General features: G+C 42.7%; 1 protein-coding gene across 1 annotated transcript in view; it reads right to left on the bottom strand.

The window, feature by feature from the left end:
• Window positions 1–7,338, bottom strand: part of AARS1 (alanyl-tRNA synthetase 1) — a 53,450-nt gene extending 46,112 nt beyond the window's left edge. Inside the window, exon 1 of the mRNA XM_070462859.1 lies at window positions 7,257–7,338. The gene's annotated coding sequence lies outside the window, so the exon portion shown is untranslated. The remainder of the gene's footprint in view (window positions 1–7,256) is intronic.
• Between the last annotated feature and the right edge of the window lie 10 nt (window positions 7,339–7,348).

Here is a 7,348-nt window from a genome sequence, read left to right as displayed (position 1 = left end):
TAGTGCCTGGGTTCAGGGGGGTAATGGGCCACAGCTGCCTCTGTGACCTTGTGCCATTTTGAGACACCAATGATGTAAAAATGTATTGAGCCCTTAATGAGCTTCAGCCCCCAGAGTGTCTTTTGCTGTTTTTAGTAAGTTCCTATGTATTGAATGATAAACTGTGCCCTAGAACAGAGAAACTTGCTTGAAAAAGATTCTGGCCCAGTGGAAAATTCTGGATATGAAAAAAAGAAAAAAGGAAAATTCTGGATATGCTCATTATCCATAAACAATAGATTTTACTGATTTTTTGGAGTGTTTGATGACTGTCTGCATAAGAACTAATGAATTGTTAATATATTCTTTATGTATTTTTTTAAAAATGTATTCTTTATTGATGCCTAATGGAACTTAATTATGACATGTCCATGTTACTAAGACATCATTTCTGAGTACAAAAAACAGCAGCATGTTTTCGTTGCTGGTGCTGGTGAAGATTTATGTATTATTCCATAGACTAGTCATCACCTGATAGTACTATCCCATTTCAGAGTTGACACTGCTCGAACATGAGCAGCTGGAATGTCTCCACAGGCCACGAACCCTACTCAGTTTGCCAGAGGGCTCCTTACCTTCCTGTTTTTCTTGCTGGTAAACCAGAGGCTGCTGGCTAATTGGAAAGATGGCCGATGCCAGCAACACCTACTTACTGTTGTTATTCCAAAAACAAGTTTGTGGCTCTTAAAATTTAGGCACACTAGGCAGAAATAATTTTGGGGAGAAACCCAAAGGGAAGGTTTGGAAAGAACAGACGACATCAGAGTTGAGTCACAAACGAATGACTCATGAAGTCATGCCTGTCACCTTCGCCAGGAGGGACTGGCCCCTCTTCTTCACCAAAACCCTCAAGCTATTGTAGATTTCAGGGACTCTCTTCAGGTTTCTCTTGATCCTGAACACTATCCTCATCCATAGGCCACCTGTATTGTTGGAATTCTTCAATTGGAGAAATGCAAAATAGTCTTAACTTAGCTTAGACCCTGGTCGAGATCACCACTGACCTCTGGTCTACACTGGTCCCTAACAGTGTTCTGCTTCTACTTGGATTTTCCTCCAGTTCATTTGTCACACAGCAGCCAGGGTAATGTTGTAACGTTTGAGTCTGATTATCCCACTCTCCTCCTCAAGTCCTCCAACCCTTACTTTCCATTTTCCTTAAGTGCAAACTGGGTAACATGTTTTGTGTGTGTGTGTATATATATCCCTCATACTTTATGTACTAGGCATGCCTCACTTCCTTTACTTCCCCCCTTGTACTCGACGCCAATTCCATCCTCACCGAAATTTCCTTTTGTGCTGGGATACGCCTTGAAGTTAGTGATCTTGTGCATTTCCCTCTCCAATTTCTCATTTTGAAGCCATTATTTCCTCCCCTAGCCAGCCCACTTTGAAGCAAGAAAAAAAATTCAAAGGAACAGTCGGCACTTATGGATGAAGCTAAGAATGTTTCACGTCCAGGATTCTAACTAAGATGGGCATGTGGAAAGAATGAGTAACTCAGGCTGCAGGCACTCAGGGAACATAGTGGAAAATCAGAGGATAATTCTTCATGCCACCCCAGGGCATCACCTGCAGCCAACCTCCTGTTCAAAAGTGCTGAAAGCCCCTCGCCCTCGACAGAGCACAGGAGAGCTGGGCACCTGTGTAGGGAGAGGAGCCTGGACGGAGAACCTTCCCCTCTGCCAAGTGACCAGGTGCACCAACTGCTGTGGTTACCCCTCTGCTTCGCACTCTTCTCCCAGTTCTTCCCTCCTTCTGTCTCACTCCTGCAAGTCCTTCCTCTTTCAATAGAAAAACCGCTTCTTCGGTGTCCCTCAGTGCCCTGTACTGATCTCTAGGGTGCCCTGTGCTGGTGTCTGTACTTCCCGGCTGACACTACTGTCAGGCAACATTATACGTAAGGACTTGCCTCGTGGTCCAGTGGTTAAGAATCTGCCTGGCAATGCAGGGGCACAGGTTTGATCTCTGCTCTGGGAAGATCCCACATGGTGCAGAGCAACTAAGCAGATGCACCACAAGTACTGAAGCCCGCATGCCCTAGGGCCTGTGCTTCCCAAGAGAAGCCACTGCAATAAGAAGCCCACGCATTGCAACTAGAGTAGCCTCGCTGGGGCACAACTAGAGAAAGCCCGCACAAAGCAACGAAGACCCAGAGCAGACAAAAATAAAGTAACTCATTAAAAAAATAAAGGTCTTCACAGAGGCCTTCCCTGGTGGTCCAATGGCTAAGACTCCACTCTCCCAATGCAGGGGGCCCAGGTTTGGTCCCTGGTCAGGGAACTAGATCCCCAATGCCACAATTAAAGAGTTCATAGCAACCAAAGATCCTGCATACTGCAACTAAAAGATTTCAATGAAGACTGAAGATCCTGTGTGCTGCAACTGAAACCTGTCAAATTATTTATTTATTTATTTATTTTTTCAAATAATTTTTTTTAAAAAGCCTACACAGGGATGTCTTTGGCGGTCCAGTGGCTAACACCTCCCCCTCCGAGGCAGGAAGTGCACATTTGATCCTGGGCAGGGGAGCTAAGATCCAACATGCCACAAAAAAAAAAAACATAAAGCAGGAGCAATATGGTAACAAATTCAGTAAAGACTTTCCTAAAAAAAAAAAAAAATTCTACATAGATTATTTACTCCTGACAACAGATGTATTAGGATTCCTATTCTACAGATCAGGACATAGGCACAGAGGTTAAGTCACACGCCCTATAACACACAGGTCAGAAGTAGCAGGACAGGCTCACCCCTGGGCAGTCTGGCTCCAGGACCCGCATCCTTAGCCACTAGGCTGCACCTGCTGCATAAACAAATACGCACATGTTTGGGACTACTTGTTTAGCATCCGTGTTCCCTTGAGATGAAGCTGAGTAAGGCTGGGAGTTGGGTAAAATCAGCCATCACTGAACTTCTAGCTGTCAGCAGGCATGTTGCTGCTGTTAATGTGTGTTAATAGTGGAATATATTTTACATATTTTCTTTAAAAAAACTATCCCCATCACTTTTTCATACAATTTTTAAAAACCTGTTTGATATTTATAAATTAGTCATCAGACCTTTGTAGGAAAAATACAGACTTGGTCTGGCTCCTGCCACTATTCCTAAATTATATTCCTAAATAATTACAGCATTCCACTTCCCCTTCCCCACTAGTACAGGCGTCACAAGGAGAAGGGACAGTAACTCCAAGAGCAGAGCCGCCATCCTATAGTGCCTGACAGAGTCAGACCATGGTGCTTTCACCTAATAAACAGTGTAGCCTCAAAGCAGTAACTCCACTAATGGTGAGGATGCTGGGTGTTAGACCAGCTACTTGGGAAGACAATATGCACATAATGTGCGCATGCCCTTAACCACTTGTTTTGATAAGTGGTTAAGAACCGAGAAAACATTCTTAGCCCTCCAGTTTTTAAAGTAAATTTACTACTACCTGTATTTTTTATTGGAGAAGGCAATGGTACCCCACTCCAGTATTCCTGCCTGGAAAATCCCACGGGCGGAGGAGCCTGGTAGGCTGCAGTCCATGGGGTTGCTAGGAGTCAGACATGACTGAGAGACTTCACTTTCACTTTTCACTTTCATGCATTGGAGAAGGAAATGGCAACCCACTCCAGTATTCTTGCCTGGAGAATCCCAGGGACAGGGAGCCTGGTGGGCTACCATCTATGGGGTCGCAGAGAGTTGAACATGACTGAAGCAACTTAGCAGCAGCAGCAGCAGCATTTTTTATATATTATTTTCTCATTATACTGTTTTAATTGACATATACACAGGTTGTAATGCACAAATATTAGGTGTATGATTGTACTGAGTTTTGACAATTGTATACATGTTTCAGTTCAGTCGCTCAGTTGTGTCTGACTCTTTGCACCCCATGAATCACAGCACGCCAGGCCTCCCTGTCCATCACCAACTCCCGGAGTTTACTCAAACTCATGTCCATCGAGTCGGTGATGCCATCCAGCCATCTCATCCTCTGTCGTCCCCTTCTCCTCCTGCCCCCGATCCCTCCCAGCATCAGGGTCTTTTCCAATGAGTCAACTCTTCGCATGAAGTGGCCAAAGTATTGGAGTTTCAGCTTCAGCATCAGTCCTTCCAATGAACACCCAGGACTGATCTCCTTTAGGATGGACTGGTTGGATCTCCTTGCAGTCCAAGGGACTCTCAAGAGTCTTCTCCAACACCACAGTTCAAAAGCATCAATTTTTCGGCACTCAATTCTCACATCCATACATGACCACTGGAAAAACCAGAGCCTTGACTAGACAGACCTTTCTTGGAAAAGTAATGTCTCTGCTTTTTAATATGCTATCTAGGTTGGTCATAACTTTCCTCCCAAGGAGTAAGCATCTTTTAATGTCATGGCTGCAATCACCATCTGCAGTGATATTAGGAGCCCAAAAAAATAAAGTCAGGTGCCGCTTCCACTGTCTCCCAATCTATTTGCCATAAAGTGATGGGACCAGATGCCATGATCTTAGTTTTCTGAATGCTGAGCTTTAAGCCAACTTTTTCACTCTCCTCTTTCACTTTCAAGAGGCTTTTTAGTTCCTCTTCACTTTCTGCCATAAGGGTAGTGTCATCTGTATATCTGAGGTTATTGATATTTCTCCTGTTTAACCACCAATTAAGATCAAAACATAATTTAAAAAATTTTTTTCATTGTTATCTAATGGGGGTGCAGCTGCTAACAAAATCAGTACTCACAAACGGTAAATAGAAAAGGTAATCAGAATGCCAGCAATCTGGGGAGATAGTGGATTCAGTTTCCCCAAAAAACCATCTTCGAAGACTCTGTGTGGCAATGAAACTTTTACAGAGAAGCAGTATCAGTCAATCACTGAGACAGGGGGTTGAGTTGTTGCCATTCCCCACCGTGTGCAGGCTCCTCAGCTTCTCTTTCTAAAAATACAAGAATCTGGTGGTTCCAGCTACTTTTATCAGGCAAGGATTCTTTTGCATTTCTTTTCTTTTTTAAAATTTATTCATCTGGTTGTGCCAGGTCTTAGTTGTGGTATGCGGGATCTAGTTCCCTGACCACGGATATTGCTCTCCCACATTGGAAGAGTGGTTTTAACCACTGGCCCACCAGGGAAGCCTCCTCAACTTTTCTTCTTCTAGCTGTAATCCTGTTCACACACTGATCACACAGTTGGGAGATTACTGAAGGGGAAGCTAGGGAAGAGATCTGGTCATCTGTTAATTACTTATTCTTCATTCTACTTCTTTGATCTATAGAAAGAACCAACAAGTTAGGCAAGGTACCATTTGACTAGAAGATTTCAAAGGTGTGCTTGGCCTGGAGATGAGTAGAGCCTGGGGGTGCCTGTTTAAATGTTAAAGTATAGCTGTACTAAAATGACAAGAGAAGAGGCTTCCTGCTGCAGCTGGCTTCCTGCAAAGAGCTGCTTACACTGAATCTCATATAAATGGATTATACATTTATGCATCTTGTGTCTGGCATCTTTCTTTCAACATAATGTCTGTAAGATTCTTCTGTTTCATCATGTGTATCAGTAGTCTGTTCCTTTTTATTGCTGAGATGTATTCTATTTAATAAATATACTGAAATTTATTTATCCATCATCCTGTGATGAACATTTGAGTTGTTTTCAACTTGGGATTATTATGAGTAAATCTCCAATGAACATCTGTGTGCAAGTCTTTATGTTTCATTTCTTTTGGATAGTAACTAGGAGTAGAACTGCTGGATCACAGAGAAAGCAGAGATTTAACTTCTTGAGACACTGCAGGACAGTATGTGAAACCACTGCACCATTTTATATTCTCATGAGGGGCTTGTGAGAGCTCCAGGTGCTCCTGATAGCTTCCTTGCTTGACCAGCATTTAGTCAGGCTCCAGAACCTTCTCCTAGGCCCATCTGTGCACGTCTTTGTAAGATTCAGTTTTAGCGAGAACCACCCACCCTTGATATCTCATCACCCTTAATCTCTGGTCAGGTTCTTCATTCTCCACCATCTTCCAGGTGATGTCTGATCACCCTTGCCTGTCTTCAGCAAAAATCCTAATAAATTGGCTTAACAAGAATTCTCCTTACCCCTGATGTTTCCTTTCAGTAGTTTTCCATCCACCCCCCTGCTCCCTGACAATAAATTTCCACTTGCCCATGCTGTATTTGGAATTGAGCCCAATATTTCTTGTCTGCTGAAAATTCCATTACAGTCATCCTTATGCTTATGGCAATGGTCCTGAATAAAGTTTGCCTTATCATCATTAACAAGCGTCACTGAATATTTTTTTCTGTAACACTCCACAACTTTACCAACACATGGTGGGTCAACCTTTAATTTTAGTCATTGTAGCCAGTGTGCAGTTGTATCTCACTGTGACTTTGATTTGCATTTCCTTAATAACTAAAGACTTTGAGCTCTTTTTCTTGTGCTTAGTATTTATTCCCTTATAAACCGGTCAGATTGTTCACACATTTTGATATAAATGTTGCAATGATTAGAAATGTGCTCTAGAGTAATATATTTTGAATTAAAAGCTTTGTTAGTCTATTCAGTCATACATTAAAAAGTATTTAATGAGAATCTACCATGTGTCATACACTTTTCTAGGTTTACTAATCAGCTGAGATTAAGAAAGATAAGATCTTTGCTCTTGTCTTAAGAGTTAATATCTTAATGGGGAGAGACAAAAAGTAAATTAGAAGCAAACAAGATAATTTTGATGGTATAGAAATGCTCCTTGAAGTGTTATCAACTAATAATAAAACATGCAAAACAACTTATATCCCTGAGGAGGAGGAGAAAGGGGACTTAGGTAATTTACCTGATATGAGATTGATAGACTATGGTAACATTAAGTTGGTAGTTGTGACGTTTAAAAATTCTTAGCCGTATAAAAAGTCAAATTTAAAACTGTACATGTACTTTGTTTAGGACTATATAAAACACCTGTGTTTATGGACAGAAACTAGAAGGACCCCCGTTTGCTTTGTGGTGGAATTACGGGGGCTGAAGGGCCTTCGGTGTCGCTCCGGTTTTTGCTGTCTTACATGCTACCTCGTTCGTAACAGCAGAAACCGGGACCACAGTTTTCTTCTAGGACTTTCCTTTGTGCAAGGCCTTACAGCTTAGAGACGCAAACACTACAGGATGTGACAGACTTAAAAGTACACTGAGGTTTCTGCAATGTGACGTGAGGCAGAAAAGTGAGGGCGTGGAGATTCACGCCACAGAACTTACGGATTTTAAGGCACGACGAGGCCGCTCCTGAGGCAGTCAGCGGAAAAGGCGAGCTGGCGCAGGAGAGGCGGGGCGAAGCCCCGCGCGGCGCG

The sequence above is a fragment of the Odocoileus virginianus genome, unplaced genomic scaffold (assembly GCF_023699985.2).
Source record: "Odocoileus virginianus isolate 20LAN1187 ecotype Illinois unplaced genomic scaffold, Ovbor_1.2 Unplaced_Scaffold_15, whole genome shotgun sequence".
Classification (NCBI taxonomy): domain Eukaryota; kingdom Metazoa; phylum Chordata; class Mammalia; order Artiodactyla; family Cervidae; genus Odocoileus; species Odocoileus virginianus.
Note: the sequence above shows the minus strand (reverse complement) of the source record. Positions and strands in the feature narration are given on the sequence as shown.